The sequence below is a fragment of the Triticum aestivum genome, chromosome 1B (genome assembly GCF_018294505.1).
Source record: "Triticum aestivum cultivar Chinese Spring chromosome 1B, IWGSC CS RefSeq v2.1, whole genome shotgun sequence".
NCBI lineage: Eukaryota > Viridiplantae > Streptophyta > Magnoliopsida > Poales > Poaceae > Triticum > Triticum aestivum.
In genome coordinates, this window is record NC_057795.1 from 48,406,845 (window position 1) to 48,425,000 (window position 18,156).

Here is an 18,156-nt window from a genome sequence, read left to right on the forward strand (position 1 = left end):
CCTCAACATCATTGGGTTGGACGTGGAGGATGTTGATGATGCTGGTGTGACTGTCAGAGGTGGGGAAGAAGATCCGAGGCCTCTGGAAACAGCACCGAGCGTACTGCTCCGCTGTGATGGACGGTTCCATCGTTGGAGCAGCTCTGCTAAGGTGTACGGCGACGAGGGTGAAGCAGGACAAGACAGACAACGTTAATATGAGGTGGGACCCTAATATCATCTGCAATAGATGATGTAAAATACATCACCAAAAAGTTCTAGATGTAAAACGCATTAGCCGCGCCACGGCCGCTCCGACAGATGCTGTAAGTACTGTTCACTCTAAACTTAACTGAAGAAAATGAAATTTATAGTCGAAACTGAATTTTACTGTCGAAACTGATTGAACTAGTATCAGAGCATTGCAATAGATGTTTAGGGCATTCGAGCACTAGTAGCAGAGAAGAAGTGATCTAAATCAGCAGACGCTCGAGCAAGGAACGCACTAGTAGAGAGCAAGTCTTGCAGTAGCACCGCGAGCGAGTGCTAAAGCAGCAACTCCTGTAGCTGCCGAAGGTCATACAGCAGCAGCAGAAGCAGCAGCGCAAGCGAGAGCAAGAGTGGAGCAGCAGCACGAACGAAAGTAAGAGCAATGCAGGAGCGCGACCGACAGCAAGAATAGAGCTGCAGCGCGAGCGAGAGCCGGAGCACCTGCAGCTAGTGCTATTGTGGAAGTCGCCGCCGAGGAAGCAATGACATGGGGGAGAGACGTCGTGGATGATGTGTCCACCGGCGGTGTCTTCGATGGAGACCCGCCACGTCTACTCAGTATCGAGCACCGGCAGCCCCGTGAGATCGAATAAAACATAAAATGCAGCGGTGAGTGCAGAACCTCCTTGGTGGTGCCGAGTTGGCCTCGGCTTCATCGTAGGAATTGGTGAGGGTGTTGCGGTTCTGATGGGTAGGTCAAGACGGCGCTGTGTGGATTGAGGTGGCGCGATAGACGAGGCGAACATCAGGGCAGCTCCTTGGAAGTGGAGGACGGGGCGGCTGATCCAGCGGGACGACGAGATCGACAACGGATCCTCATCCGGTGCGGTGGATGAGGGACGGCGAGCTGTTGCGGTGGACGATGTAGTCGGGGAAGAGTCTCCGGCTGGGCGGCGGTCAGGAGGCCGACGGAGGAGCGTGGGGTTTCGCAGTTTTTGGCGGCCACGGTGTATGAATGGGGGGGGGCGAAGGGGAAGTGTGAGCCAAGCTTAGGGACGCGCTTGTCCGAAATGCAGGGTAAGTTACCAGCGTACCCCCACCAGTTTTGACACCGCGGCGTGGAGCTTCATTTCCGGCTGAGGGGTAGAAGGTGGATTTCGCGTGTCTGGGCTGCGGGACCGATTTCGGATGAGGAGGGAGTTCTCGCGCGCGTTGAAATTTCGGGATAACAAGGCGCGGCGCGGGTTGAAGAGGCGGGAGTTTCAAAGCAGGTGAGACAAAAGATACTCGAGCTTGAAAATTTCGGGATAACAAGGTGCGGATTCCTTGTTCGGCAAAACAAACTTAACGTGTAAAAAACAATTCATACAAGACACAAGAGAGTCATGTCCCCTTTTACTATATTGCTATAGATGCCATTGAAAAACTACAAGAAAAATGTAAAAAAATTGGGAGAACAAGATTACCCTACACAGTACCAAATCGATTCGCACTTCCCTCAACAACAACAAAAAAAATCAATTCCCACCAAAAGAAAGAGTAATGTCCCTTTTTATATGATTACAAATGCCAGGATCTCGAATTTCAATTTTTGAATCCATGTTATGTTGAATTCGAATATATCGTTAGGTGACATTGCGGTTTATAATTGATGTAGTCGTACATTTTGATCTTCCATCATATATGAACATTTTACTCCACCACGTGAACATATATATTGTCGTCTACCATATGGACTAAATTTGAATCAATTTTCCTTATATGAATACAACTGTTGACAAGTTATACAATAATTTAAATATTATCTTGATAACAAAAAACATGCATATAGCAGTAATCGTATTTCACTATGAACTACATGTACCATACGCTCTCCAATTCAAATATTTGTATCCATTTTATGTTGAATTCAAATCATAGTACATTATTGGTCTAGGTAGCGAGATGTTCGGGATAATCTAAACCCTGTTTTCATATGTATAATTTTTGGCTGTATTGGGACAAGTTTTAGTATAAGCTTCTTGCAAAACCGGAGATTCTCTCAACAAGCCTCGTGGTTCCGAGAGGGAACGTGTCACCTTTGTCTGCGAAATGATATACGCTGCCTCCCCCTGATTTTCTTTACGGAGGCAACATAGAACTATATGAGTGCCATGTTAAATTTTGGAATTATTTCGGGTTCATTTGGCCTTTTTATACATTAATTGAGTTTCTGGACTTTTAATGTGCATAATCTAAATATGAACTGCATGCACATGCTCCGGTGCACCAAAGTTGGTTAAAAAATCACATGTGTGTCCTTGGTTGAATTTCTCGGTCCCATGGAAGAAATGAGAATGAAATTCAAACATCTGGGCGTCATGACTCGACCGAGAACATCGAGAAACTTAGATTTTAAATTCATGTAAATCCAAAACTCGCCTGGAAATCATGAAACTTGGCATGGTGTCATGTCATGGCACTAACATGTTGTGGTAAAAAATTGGGCTGATTTGGAAGCTCGTGGTGCTAAGAGGGAACGTGCCACCTTTGAGTGTGAAACGATATACGCTGCCCCCCTTAAGTTTCTTAACAAAGGCAACATAGAACTACATGAGTGCCCTGTTAAATTTTGGAAATATTCCGGGTTCATTTGTCGTTTTTATACATTAATTGAGTTTCTGGTCATTTAATGTGCAAAAGTCAAATTTGAACTACAAGCACGTGCTCTCGTGCACCAAAGTTGGTTGAAAAATCACATTTGTGTCCTCGGGTGAATTTCTTGGTCCCATGCAAGAAATGAGAATAAATTAAAACATCTGGGCATCGTGGCTTGGCCGAGAACATTGAGAAACTTGGTTTTAAAATTCTTGTAAATCCAAAACACGTCTGAAAATCATGAAACTTGGCATGGGTGTCATGTCATGGTACTACCATGCTGTGGTAAAAAAATGGCCAAATAGGAACAGATTTTGGTATAAGCTTCTTGCAAACCGAAGCTTCTCTCAAGAAGGCTCGTGGTTCTGAGAGGTAACGTGCCACCTTTGAGTGTGAAATGATATACGCTGTCCCCCTTGAGTTTATTTACAAAGGAAACAAAGAACTACATGAGTGCCCTGTTAAATTTTGGAATTAGTCCGGCTTCGTTTGGCCTTATTTACACATTAATTGAGTTTTTGGTCATTTAATGTGCATAATTCAAATTTGAACTACAAGCACATGCTCCCGTGCACCAAAGTTGGTTGAAAAATCACATTTGTGTCCTTGGGTGAATTTCTAGGTCCCATGCAAAAAATGAGAATAAAATTCAAACATTTGGGCATTGTGGCTCGGTCGAGAACATTGAGAAACTTGGTTTTAAAATCATGAAACTTGGCATGGTATCATGTCATGGTAGTACCATGCCATGGTAAAAAAATTGGCCGAATAGGAACAAATTTTGGTATAAGCTTCTTGCAAATCGGAGCTTCTCTCAAGAAGGCTCGTGGTTCTGGGAGGGAACGTGTCACCTTTGTGTGCATAATTCAAATTTGAAATACAAGCACATGTTCCAGTGTACCAAAGTTGGTTGAAAAATCACATGTGTGTCCTCGGGTAAATTTCTAGGTTCCATGCAAGATATGGGAATGAAATTATAAATTCTGGGCGTCGTGGCTGGGTTGGAAACATTGAGAAACTTAGTTTTTTAATTCCTGTAAATCCAAAACACGCATGAAAATAATGAAACTTGGCTGGCTGTCATGACATGGCACCAACATGCTGTGGTAATTTTGCAGTCCGATTTGCGAAGGCGCACACATTAACAATCAACAAAGTCATTTTGGAACAAGTGTTGTCACGTTACAATCGGAAACACAAGTATTATTGAAACCGTGGGCGTTATATTTACTAGTACCATTTACGTGCCGCCACGCGTCCCTATTTTTTATTAGCTAGGAGGAGTCATGGAGGGTAGCTATTTGAGTACGAGAGGCGTGCGATCAGACCCCTGCGCGTGCTTATCGGGAGGAGAGCCCTTTGACCTCCATCTGCCGTCCACCTCTCTCCCAAGGTCTGCATTAATGGCGCCCGAGCCTCTGTTTAATGGCGTGGCTATGTCTCACTCGACTAAGATTTAAGAGAGAAAAAAGAAAATCTGAAAGCATGGATCTTGATGTAAGATCCGACGGACCTATATAGCATCTACTGCGACTTATAGCAAGACTGATGAATATATAAGGACAATTAATTGTCTTACATAATTAGAAAGATAATTAAAAAGCCACATGCGGCTATGCCCGAAATACACAAGGGCAAAATAAGAAGGAAGACAAGGATCTGGCTCGCTGATCTCTACTTTCTTGATGCGTTGCTGCAGGCCGCGGGAACTAGTCTCCGCGGTGAGCGGCGATGAGCTCTTTCGTGTCCTCAAGACGCTGCTTGAGAACATCCACGGATTCCTCCACGAGCCTTTGGGGCTCGTTGCGGAGCATGTCATTCTCGTCCATAAGTTTCTTGACGATGATGCGGGTCCTCTTCAACAAGGCACTGGTCTCCTCCTACTGGTCTGCACTTCGGACGATCTTCGCCCTCAATAGGTCGAGCTCGGCCCGAAGCCTCTCATTGCCCTCCCTTAGTTGTCGGATGACGCCGGTAGCCTGTTTAAACCAGGCTTTCATGTCATCCTGCAACCTCGCCGAGCCAGAGTTCTGATCCATCTGGCTATGGACGATCGCATGCATGCGCCTGTAACAGTCGTTGCCTGCCCGCGAGAAATTTTCCCAGGCCGCCGTGGCGCGGCGGGACATCTCTATGGCATTCGCGGCGCGGCGGGGCATCTCTGCTGCTTCCGTGTCGTGGCCGGACCAGTCTAATGCATCGACGGCGCGGCGGGACCTCTGTGCTGCTTCAGCGGCACGGCGGGACCTCTGTGCTGCTACTTCCGCGCAGCGGCACATGTTGGCTGCTCTCGCAGCGAGGCGGGACATCTCTCGTGCTTCCGCTTCCATGCTCGCCTCTCCCTGGTGGCAATCTTTCGACCCAGAACTCACGCTGGCCATGGCAGACGCAAGGGAAGGATGCTGAATGACTTGTTTGTTTTTGTTGATGAGGATTTGAGGAGGAATGTGCAGTCATCTTGGCATACTAGTATTTATAACCGAGTACTAATATGCTCCTAAGTGGGAAACCGTTTAGGTTGTGATCGGTGTGAACAGGTTTGCAATTCAATATAGCGTGGTACTAATACGCTCCTAAGTGGGAAACCGTTTAGGTTGTGATCGGTGTGAACAGGTTTGCAATTCAATATAGCATGGAGTAATTTGGAATGTGACGAGACGCAAGCTCAAAATTTATTGACGGTTCTAGTTTCAAAATGCGGCACTATTCCCGATGGAGTAGTTCCTTTTCTACTGCTGTGTACGTGCAATAACTGGCACCATCGTATACATATCTTACGGTTAATGGGGCGTTCTACAGGAATAGCCGCGTGGTGAGCTCTAGGCTAGTCTTTTTTTCAGACGCATTAAACCTATCTCTCGGGACTTCTCGCATGCACCATCGTGCCACCCACAAAAACTTGTACTCTGAGTTTAATACGTTATACAGGAAGAGAAGAGGTGCACGCATGCACTCGTCCTCTCACACATGCGTCTGTTCTTTCTCGAAAAGGAGGATGATGACCCCCGGCCTCTACATCTGGGAGTCACACACACATATGTAGCTACGAATTGTAGTGTTCTCAACCATCCGATTGGCTCTATCATGGATGTACCTATATACTAAAACATGTCTAGATACATCTATATTTTGACAAATGGAAGGCATGTATTGTGGAACAGAGGGAGTGCTTGTCATCAAAATGGATAAAAAGGGACGTATCTAGAACTAAAATACGTCTACATACATCTCCTTTTATCCATTTTGATGACAAGTAGTACTTCTTACCCAAAGGAACTTCCAACAGACACAAAATATATGTTCGACTATTGGAAATTACTGATCTGATGTCGAAGTAATTGTTGCATTGCCACCAAAACCCCCCATTTCTTAAGATAAACTAGACCGAGGTAATCCCTATATTAGCATATTACTAAGATAAACAGAAGGCACTGTAGAAACATTTAGGACGTGAGCTTGTCAATCTAAATGTGGAAGGGCACCAGCTTAGCCCCGGCCAGCAGCTTGGGCGGAACTGTGAAGAAGGTCAGCTCCTGCACGTCGATGTCGCCGGGATCCTTGCTGCTTGTCACCTCCATTTCCACCTTGACGGCGTCGGTTGTGCCTTTGGGTTCCATCGGTGGGCCGTTCTCCCACAGCTTGGCCATGTAGTGCGGCAGTGGGGACGCCCCCTCTCTGATGCAGACGACCGACACGGCGATAGGCGCGCCGATGTCGAGCACGCCGCCGACCAAGAAAAACACGCGGTCGTCCTCCTCCGCGAACAGCAAGAGCCGTGGCTCCGATAGTGGCACTTGCAGCTGGAGCACCTTGCCGTACTGGATCCTGTGCACGGGCATGGGATGCGCGATGCTGATGTGGTGGTAGAGCGACGGCGACAGGCCTTCGTAGCCGCTGATGGGCACGAGGCATTTGCAGGGTGCGAGAGGACACACGCTCTCGTGATCGACGAGCTTGTGGTAAGTGTCGTAGAGCCCACAGCCTTCGTGCGTGCACTCCACCCTCATCGACGAAAGGACGGAGTCCACCGCCGTGTTCCACACGTCGAAGCCACCGCCACGCTCGCACTTCTGTCACTGCCGTTGGTTCCCAGGGCGCTCGACGTGGCAGTTCGTGCAGGCCAGGTGCCCTCCCTTGCACTGCAGAAATCAATCGAACAACACATCAATCAAGAAATCTGCACCTTGCTCAATCAGCCGAACGGACGAGGTATATTCGAACCTCATACACTGGAGGCGTCAAGGGGCAGAGGCACAAGGGGCAGTGGAGCACGGTGAGGTCCATCGAGACCTTAGAGAGCTCCATTGTCGGGTCTTGTTCGGTCTGCATGATCTCACCCTCCTCGTGCACAACCATCTCTCGACTTGGGCCGGGGCATTACAAAGCTTTACCGTCACATATTTTATACTACTTCAAGGTGCATTAAATCAACACATGCAAGTAGCAAAAGGAGAGTCATGGCATGCACGCATGCGTTGTAATTAATGCATCGGTAAATGCAAGTTATTGAAATATATCGAGTGCAATGCTTTGATGTGTCGCATCAACTCGTACATCAATGAGAAGTTTGATTATCCTCTCCCTCGTGGACTTAATTGCACCTGCCTTTAGCTGTATGATAGGTTGGCCACCGACCTGTCGGGCCCATGTGTCATACACGCAAAGGCAGGAGCGTCCCTCCCTCACCCATGAGTGTGGTGGCTGGAAAGACTAGGAGAAGCTTTCGCTACACGCTCTCCCTCCCACACGCAGTGGACATGCAGCAGTTCAATCGGTGTCAGATGGTCACAAGCGTACTGTAGTACTCCTCCAGTGTAGTAGTACTCCATCATTGTTCGACTTCCCGAAGAGGCGAAGAGCCAAGCACAGCCCGGACGCTCATGTGGCAGTTTCATGTGTAGAGTATTCACTACAAAAAAATACACTTCCGTGATGATACGTGTTTGTCACAGTAGGTCGCGTTTTTTGTCATGCATGTACATCCATGACAAATTTATGACAGAATCAAGATAGTCATACCTGTGCTGTCGTAGAAGTGTTCCATGACATTACCAAAATTATCATCACGGAAGTGTCCACTTCCATGACGATAAATCGCGCATCACAGAAGTGCTTTCGTCAAGGGTGACCGACACGTGGCATCCACCGTAACGGAACTCCTTTAAGCTATCGGGTCGGGTTTTGGATTCGATAACCCGTTAACAGCCCCGACCAACAGGAAATTTCCACGTGTAAAATTCTTATTGGCCGGACGAAACACGTGTCAGCTCGTCAGTGGGTCAGATAGGCGCCTATGATATGTCGACACGTTCTTGGGCTCCTTTTCGGCCCTCGATTACTTCCGGCCCGTTACTGGCCTATTCCCCTAATGGTCCAAATTAGGCCCATGGCAAGAGTTGGCACGTTACTGGCCTGTTAACCTAATGGGCCAAATTTGGCCCATGGCAATAGTCGGCCCGTTTCTGGCATGTTCCCCTTATTGGCCAAATTCGGCCCATGGAAAGAGTCGGCCCATTACTGGCCGGTTACCCTAATGGGACAAATTGGGCTCATGGCAAGAGTTGTCCCATTTCCGCCCTATTAACCGTTGCGCCATTTCGAGCCCATCCTATGTTGTGGCCCATTAACGGCCCGTTACCGTGCTGGGTCGATACCAATTACGCCCGTTTATGGCCCATGTAGACCCATTTATCCGACGATTCTATGGCCCTGTTGGAGGCCCATTTATTGACGCCCGTAGGAGACCCACGGATCCTACAACCCGTATATGGCCCATGGTAGTTGCGACCACTAGCAAATCAGGGAAAAGGAAGACTAGGAAATAAATAAGGCCGAAACTAACGCTAGGCTATTAAGCCGATTGCACAGATTACATCCACTCGGCATTAAAGATCGCCACCAATGCAAATATAGGGAACACCATACACTATACAAAAATGGCTTGCTATTTTCTCCGGCCGGTGGCTGCACGTTAAGAATAAATTTTGTATCGCACCAAAACAAATTACAACTATATAACAAAAGGAAGGTTTGCATAAAACTTAATAGTCTAGCAGATAAATTCACCATCAGAAGTTCAGAAGCTCAGTTCATTTGACCTGACTGTTACGTTTTCATGTTGTATTGTCCGATGGAGCACCATAACCCTCACCTTCATTTCCCCTAGGCTCCTAAACAACATAGGAAATGTCTGATAGTGTGGTTTCAAAACCGTGCATATCTTGACGACATCGAACAATGTCTCTCCTTGTTTCACAAAGGGTCTCTGTTAGGGAATGGACTTGTGTCTGGAGCGCAGATACAACATTGCTTTGAGCTTGCATATCTTGATCATGAGGCAGTTTGGATGATATTGCCTTAACAACCAACCCAGTATTACGCAGGAACGTGCTTTTGGCACTGTTAGTGGACAGGTACTGACCCACTGCAGCAAGAGCTGACATTGCGGTTATAGTTGCCTCACCACCTTTAGAAGGTGACAGTTCCACCATTTTTTCCATAGCTCGCTGAAATGTTGAGGTTTTACATTAGTAGTACTAGAACAGAAGATATTAAGGAGGCAGCAAAACCAAACAAAATAGCTTTGGTCTATATACAGAACTTATTCTAGTGAACCCATGTAAAATATTAGTTGTATTTTATTGCAAAGTACATAATAAAACCAGGTTCCAAACATATGAACATGTACCATTGCTAATGTATTGTCTATTTCTTCACATTGTATTGAGGGCTAAGGATAAAGAGACGAAGTTTATAATACGGTAAGCATAGTATGACATCATTCATATCACAAAACAACTGAGAACAGACAAACAGGCAATTGTAACGTTGTGTGGGCAAGTCCAGCATGGAACTAGATTACGGGTCAAGATCAAAGGAACATCACTCCTCTCTTTTAAACCTTGTAAGGTGCAATGATACGCTAAGACAATTGTGTATAAAATTGAAAAGAGTAATAGACATTGGCTGCAAACCATGCAGTTCAAGGCACAAGTCAGAGTAAGTAGTAGTTAAAAGGCATGAGGATTAAGGACTTACAATAGCGACTTTGGCTGGTGTAGTCATGCCCTTCTTCTTGCTGGTGTGACAGTCCTTGAAGATTTCCACAGCATTCGGTTTAGGTACTTTTTGGTCATTGCGAGCTTTCCTCTGCATTTCGAACAAGTCAATATAGATCTGATGATATGGTACAGCGAAAAGAGTGAAACAACAGCTAATTACAAGAGCCTCGCAGTGTGCAATATAGCTACGAGATCCTGTCGTCTGTTGGAATTTCACTTTGTACGGTTGGCCTTGTTCTTTGAACAGTTCACCTACAAGAAGATAGATTTGTGTGGCACATGCATAAATAGGACTTCAACATGTGATCTGATCACATATATATAATGTACCTGATACTTCGGATCAGACCAGTGTTTAACAAGGCCCCTCCAGTCTTCATCCGATATATTTTCCACTGGAGATGTTTGGGAAAGTTCACTGTTAGCCTTGCCTTCAAAGTGAGTTTCCTCAAGTTATACCGATACTGTCGCAGAGCAGACTTGAAAAAATGGGTGCAAGCTTGTCTGGTTGCATCATCTTGGCTATCCAACTTGAACCTCATCTGTTGAAAATTATGGGAGTCTCATTATCAGCAACCTAGAAAGTATGGGACAAAGCAAGATGATATTACAAGTTTCCATACATAACCATACTTACAGATAAATGGTCGAGGAAGGTGTTGAACTGGGTTTCGTCTTTGTCATTCCTGTACTGAATCCATGTTGGGAGGATACGTACATGACACCTAACGGCAACCGCTGCATCTGATACTAACTTGGCTGACTCTGTAGCATCACATGGCCTTTTTAAACCTGCCTCAAAACGGATCTCCATTCTTCCTCCTCTAGATTTAGTTAACCTATCGAGCATTATCCCTGATGTTTGTTTCCTCTTGCGCCTAGGTGCTAGTCCAACAACGAACATAGGAAGTGTTAGTGTACATCAAACTGTGAGACTACATATAAAGAAGCATGCAACTGTAACTTGACTCCAACAACTACCTTCTTGCTGTTGAAGCTCACAAGGTTCATCTGATATTGCCAACTCGTCTTGTGTCAAGAGTGCTAGGGAAGTAGTGTCAGGTGGCAAGGGAGCTTGGGAACGTGCTGCTAGCTCAGTTGATGCACGAGTAAGTCGTGTAGCTGGTAGTACTGTGGTAGGTGTTGCAAGAACTAGGGCTGTCTCTGCTTGTTTCGTGACAACTATTTGTTTCTGTTTGGCTTTTTTTGCAGCTCGTGTAGCATTGGATGGTGTGTTTGTAGAATTTTCCGTTGGACTTTGACCTTCTATTGCACCATCAGTACCAGCAGAATCTGCAGGATTCATCCGCTTCTCATTCCCTGCCATTCTGTGTTTCTTCCTCTTTCTCTGTGCCATGTTAAGTCAAGCCGACAAGAAAAACGAATAACAATTTTGTTCTTCAGAACAAATTGATGCGTGATGCAGACGAACTGAACTTTGATGTTAGACAACCACATGATAGCAGGATGTAATATGTATGAAAAACAGGATGGAAGAGATAACCAGAACTATGATGTGTAAACTAAGAAGAAGCCATTTCATGAAATTAGAAGCAATGGAATGGAAGGTCGACACCATATGAAAGATGCTACAAATATCGCTCTGCCAAGTTAACAATGTCTCATCATAAATGGCGTTTAAACAAATGCGAAGCAGTACAAGAAATAAATCATATGCAAGATGCAAACAACATCACACTACCATGTTAGAGGTCTCTCGTCATTAATGCCATTGCATATTCACAGCTTATGATGTGTAAACTAAGGAGAAGGCATTTCAACAAATTAGAAGCAATGAAAGTTAGACACCATATGAAAGATGCAACGAATATCACTCTACCAAGTTAAAACTGTCTCGGCATAAGTGTCATTTCAAAAAATTAGTAGTACAAGCTAGAAAAGAATGTGAGATGTAACCTATATCACACTCCGAAGTCAAATGTGTCTTATGATAAGTGATTGTTGCAGGTTACACAATAGTAGTAATTTGATGTAAGAACATGGTGTGATAGACAGATATTGTATGTTCTAGAAACAGGAACACGTGTCTTATTCAAGTATAATGTGTAAAGTAAGCAGATGGAATTCAACAAAATTAGAAGCAATACAAGCTAGACATCAGACATAACATGCAACCACATATAACAGTGCCAAGTTAGAGGGCGCACCGGTGATGCTACACTAGGGGAGACGTGCTCATCATAAACACAGCTTTGTTGAGTGTCTATGCATGTGTTGTCTTGGAAATCATCTTGGGGGTGTGGAGGAGTAGAAACTGTAGAGGCCCTCCGTTCGGAAGGAGCACCTTTATCCGCTGCCTTGCTAACTTCCTTCCGCTTTATTGATTTTGAATTTTTAAGTAACACTGACAAGAAAAAGCAATAAAACTCTCTCTTCAGAACTCATTCATGCATGATATTGACAATCACTACTTTGATGTAAGGCAAACACATGATACCAGGATGGAATATGTATGAAAAACAGGACGGCATGGCATGTTCACAAATGTTTGTGTAAACTAAGCAGAAACCATTCGAGCAAATAAGAAGCAATGCAAGCTAGACACCACATGAAAGATGCAACCAATATGACTCTGCCAAGTTAAAAGCGTCCCATCATAAATGGAATTTCTACAAATTAGAAGCAGCTCATGCTATAAATCATATGAAAGATGCAACTAATATCGCACTGCATATACTAAAGGTGTCTCGTCATATTGATTGATGCGGGATACAAAAAAACAATAGTTTTATGTAAGGACATGCTTAATAGATAGATGTACTATGTACTAAATACAGGAAGGCATGTCACATTAATAGGTATGATGTATAAGCTAAGCAGACTAGCACATACAGTTTAACCAGATTGGAAGAATTACAATCTAGACACCATATGCAACATGCAACCACATATCACGCTGCCAAGTTAGAGAAAGCACCTGCGATGCTAGTTTAGGGGAAATGCTGTAATCAACTACGGAGCTACATTCACTATCTTCATCTAGCATTTCTGTTTCTTGAGAATCATGTCGGGAGGCTGACGCTGCATTCTTTAAATGAGGAGTAGTCCCCTTGCCTGCCTGCCTCGTCATAAGTGATTGATGAGGGATACACAAGAACATTAGTTTGATGTAAGAACATGGTTAATACACAGATGTACTAGTATGTACCAAAAACAGAAAGGCATGCCATATTCAAAGGTATAATGTGTAAGCTAAGCAGATGCAATTTAACCAAATTGGAAGCAATACAAGCTAGACATCCGGCTGGAGTGGTGAGCATGATCATCTAGGACCTGAGAGCCTGGTGGGAAGCGGGCTACTTCGCCACCATCGCCGCTTTTTAGTTGGCTTCCAGGTGGTGCCTATCATTGATGGGCTTGTCACTGGCTCGTCCAGTGCCCTGACTTGCTATTTGTCTCACGGGATGGTGGTTCATGTAAAGAAATATCTTTCCTTATCAGACCAACTTCGGCCTTTCGAATACAAGCTAGACACCATATGAAACATGCAACCACATATGACACCGCGAAGTTAAAGCAAGCACCTGGGATGGTGGTTCATTGCGAGCGAGGTCATCAACTCCAGAGCTACGTTTACCGTCTCCATCTGCTGACACTTCACCATTTATAGCGCTGTAACATGTCGTGCATACCCGCAAAGAAAGCTGGTGCGACTTCTCTCTTTTCTTTGCTGCTTCTCTTTCGGCAGACTCTGAAATACCCTTGCATAAAAACACAATAGTGAGAGTATGGTGAAGTGTGTGCAGCACTAGTGCACTGTAAAAGTAGCAGATAGCAGGTGGCTCAAAAATAAATGACATGAGACATATGATAGCTCTACAACATTGCATGGCAAACAAAATTAGATTTTACTCCGTATGATTTTGTAATATATGAGCACAGGAAATGCAGGTACTCCTCCAGCACACCACCACATGTGGTCATATCTAAGATAACAGTTGACTGAAAATAAATAGGTCAGTCGAATTTTTTAATGAACCGTCCGATCTATATGGAACGGGCAGATGGCCTTCGTCTAGCTCCCGCCAGTCACTGTTGACGATCTTTCTTGAACCGCCAGCCACCACCGGCCCAGACCCCTACCTCCCCCGCCCCGCCCTCCCCTCGACCTCACACCACCGCCGTGCTTGGCAGCGCCCCCAGGCCATCCCTTTAGTCCAGGCCGACCTCCAGTCTCCAGATCGGGCGCCAGTAGATCTAGGCCGCACATGCCCCTAAGATAAACACCAAGGCGCTGCTTCCCCAGCGTAATAGGCGTACTAGCGCCTGTTACGCTGGGGAATGCTTCCGTTAATTGGGAATCAACTGGCCAGAAATTGAAATTCAGGGGGGTGACGGACCTCTAGCTAAGGTGACATAGTATATGAGGAGAAACCTTGTGCATCGCGAGTTACTAGGAACATCTAGTATGAAGAAGAAGCGGTCAACTAGTGTCTTTTGTGGGATGAATACCGTGCAAGCAGACACGTAAGATTTGCACGAATAAGGGAAGAGGAGTACCCGTATCGGTAGCCAGTGTGGTGTCGATATGTCGCAGCAATCTTCTTGTTTTTCCCGGGGGAACCGATGTTTTGGAGAGCCGTTGTTCCTTGGACAAACCCATGGCCAAATTGTTGACTGTGTTGACGTGGCCGTATATCGGCGGAGGGGAAGCAGATCCGAGGCGGCGAAGGACGGCGTAGCAGGAACAGCTCCGGTGCGGTGGACGGTGGTGAAGTTGGAGCGGCAGTGGTGAGGCGCAGGACGACGTGGTTGAACTGGCTCGGGTACGGACTGCTCGGCCTCGGCTTCAACTACTATCCATGGAGGGCGTTGCGGTTGAGGTTGCAGTGGATGCCGACATCGGGATATCGGCTCCGGCGTGATGGAGGAGTGCGGCAGTTGATGGGTGGTATGGGGTGGCGGACGGAGGACGCCGGGGTTTCGCGGCTGGTGGAGAGGTAGTTTTGGCGCCCACGGAGTACGAATAGGGGATCGGACGGGTGGGGGGGACCATGTTTCGGTCTGGGACGCGCTTGTTTTTGGTTTTTTTGAACAAAAGATGGGACACGCTTGTTTGAAATTTGGGGAAAGTACAAACTTTGCCCCCCTCTTAAATTTCAGACCTACTGCGGGTCAGGTGTAGGATGGTAATCCCGAGTGTCCCAAATAGTGGGCGGGAGCGATTTCGGCCGCGCGCATGTGTGCCTAGGCAGCCATTGTGTATGAATGTTTTTCGGAGGCGGTTGCGTGGCGTCTAGATGAAGCTACAAACCTACCCCGGTTTTGACCTTTGGACGTCGGGCCGGTAGGTTTCACGGGTCGGAGTTATTAGAAAAGTAACTACCAAACATTGGTCTCACGCACCCTCAAAAAAAACATTGGTCTCACGTGGTTTCGGGCGAGTAGAGGCTCTTTCGGCGCTTCGTTCGAAATTTTGAAACACAAGCATTCACGTTTAGAGTACTCTTGAACTATGAGGATTGACCTAAATAGACAACGTTATATTTGACCTTGTATGTTTGAAAACCTCATTAAATTATCCGCTTCTTTTTGAAATTTTGACACTTGAAAATCCTGTAACTACGATTATTTTGGAATGGAGGAGCTAAATTTGAATCTATTTTGTACAGGACTACATATGCTATTATGTAGAAAATCAGAGCAAAGATTGGTGCCCCCATAATTTAGGTATGGTTTACAAATGCCATGATATCAAATTCAAATAATTGAATGGACTTCATGTTCAATTCAATTTTTTTAAACCACCTTAAGTTGAATTCAAATGTATGCTAGTTCATAGGTAGCAATTTATAATGTCCATTGTGTAACTTTCGTATGTATAATGTGCTTTACACACACAACATGAACTATACTCACGTTTATATTCGATTGCTAAAGCGATGCATTGTCTGGAGTTCAAAATACTAACTATGTGGATCAATTGTGTCGAATAATAACATAGACATGCTCAAATTCGATAGAATCTAGATGTCTGATGGATCAATGACCGCTCCTTACACGAATTGCAAATATCATGATCCCATCCTAATATTTGGATACAATTTATATCTTTAATCAATGTGTAGAGCAGTCTTTTACGTGTAGTTTCACTCTCCATCCATGGTCTCTCACACATGCTCACACACACTCTCCCGAGGTGTCTTTCTCGCACACATGCTCTAGATACAACCCTCCCTCCCTCTCGTAACCATTTACAACTGTTTTCACTAACCTTTATCACAAGCATTCTTCCTCTCGCAAACATACACATGCACAATCCTCATCGACCCTTTCTATATACATGGACCTGCCTATGCGTCTCATGTACGCACATTATCTTTACACCTGTCTCTCACGCATTGTCTCACACCTTTCTTCCTAATCGACGAGTATGATTCTAGCAGAGCATTCTGTAGGATGCCCCTTAAAGATAGGTTGGATGAATAGTAATATCAAAGATAAAGGGGTTACCTTAGTACGAGAACCTAGGGTTACAAATCCTAGCCGGCTTTGTCAGTGGACACAGAGTCCTTCACAATTCTGCTATCTTTGTCTTGTATGACTAGTCATCCATGGGTCTTCCTAAATGCGTCACGGGCCGACCAATGTGGCGCAGGATGGAACCGAACGAAGGGCCTCACCTCGACCCACCGGACCTCACGCGGTGACACACCCTCTGGCCCACGTCTCATTATCTTCTCACACCCACAGATACCAACACAAACACCACACACACAGAAAAATTCTCCTGGTGCCTCTATTCCCTCCCCCCTTGCGTATACACACTCAAGGGAATGGAGCCTCTTGTCATGACGTCATATTCATCTCTCTCTCTCTAGACCACTCTCATTTCTCGTGCTATCTCTCCCACGCCCCCCCCATCGGCCCCTCTATCCATGCCTCTCTCGAATACATAATACCCACACATACCTCTCTAGGCCCCGCCAAATGCATCAACTACACATTCACACATGTTACATCATGTACCCCATTGATCTAAAAAGCCCTCTCTTCACGTTTATTTCGCATACAACATTCCTTTTGAATAAAGTGTGGCCAAAAAAATATTTTTATAAAGTTATATGGAGGAGTACGAATGCTATTTTGCATTGCATGGTGCCCACAATGATATTTATTCCGCACTGTGAATTTGTATATTTTTATACTATATACAAACTTAGTCATAATAAAGAGAAACGAAGAGCATCTCTCTCTCCATCACATACCCCCCCTGTACGCCCCTTTCACATATGCACACAAAACTTTCTCCAGGTCCTTTAAAAGTAAGCCCCTAGAAAATTCACGCATGTTTCATCTTTCTCTCGCGATATATGCAATGACGATCATTGGATTTGAAGCGAAAGCACAATATGTACTTTGGACTTCAGAATCCACTCATTACGGTCACCATTTACGTTCAGTGGTTATTATACAGTCACAGGCTCACCATACAACTCTGTATTTGCTCATGACATGACTAGTTGACCAGTTAAACACTCCATGTGCCACCTCTAGTGTTGCATCACATTATCTCACTACCATCGTGCCCACCTGTCAACTTGTATCTACTCTACATCTACACTCTTATAAAATACATAAAATACACTCTTATAAAAAACAGAGTTGGTGATGATGGTGTGCCTGCCATCCTGCAATATAGGCCGTCCGATTTATATCTGACGGATAGGAAAGAAACTATGGCAATTTTGCAAAAAGGTACCCACACACCTCTCCACATTTGCAAATAAGGCCTTCCCTCGTTCATCCTTTTCTCTCACAAGATAAACAAGTCATACAAATGCATCTTGATGTTACGTGCAACGCACGGGCATCTTGCTAGTAAGAATGAAAACAAACGACAAAAAAATATTTGGACGGTGGTTCGAAGTCATGACCGCGGGCACAGTGGACAAGGTGGCCCTGTATTGGTATGTTGAGCCGTCTGTTTTAACACACAGGAGCTGGTGTGGTGATTATACACACACGCACGCATGCACACGAATTGCATCCACGCAACACTCACACAAACACATGCACCCACGCACGCACGCAATACTTACACGTACACACGCAGCCACGCACGCACGCAACACTCACACGCACACACGCATGCATGCATGCACACACCAGTACACCACATGACCAACACACACTCTCACGCTCAAGTGCTCAACCTACACGTGCATGCACACACATCAGGCCCTGACAAACACATACACAACCAGGTGATTCCCGCGCACGGGTTGGAGCCTTGTCACGCCTGCGT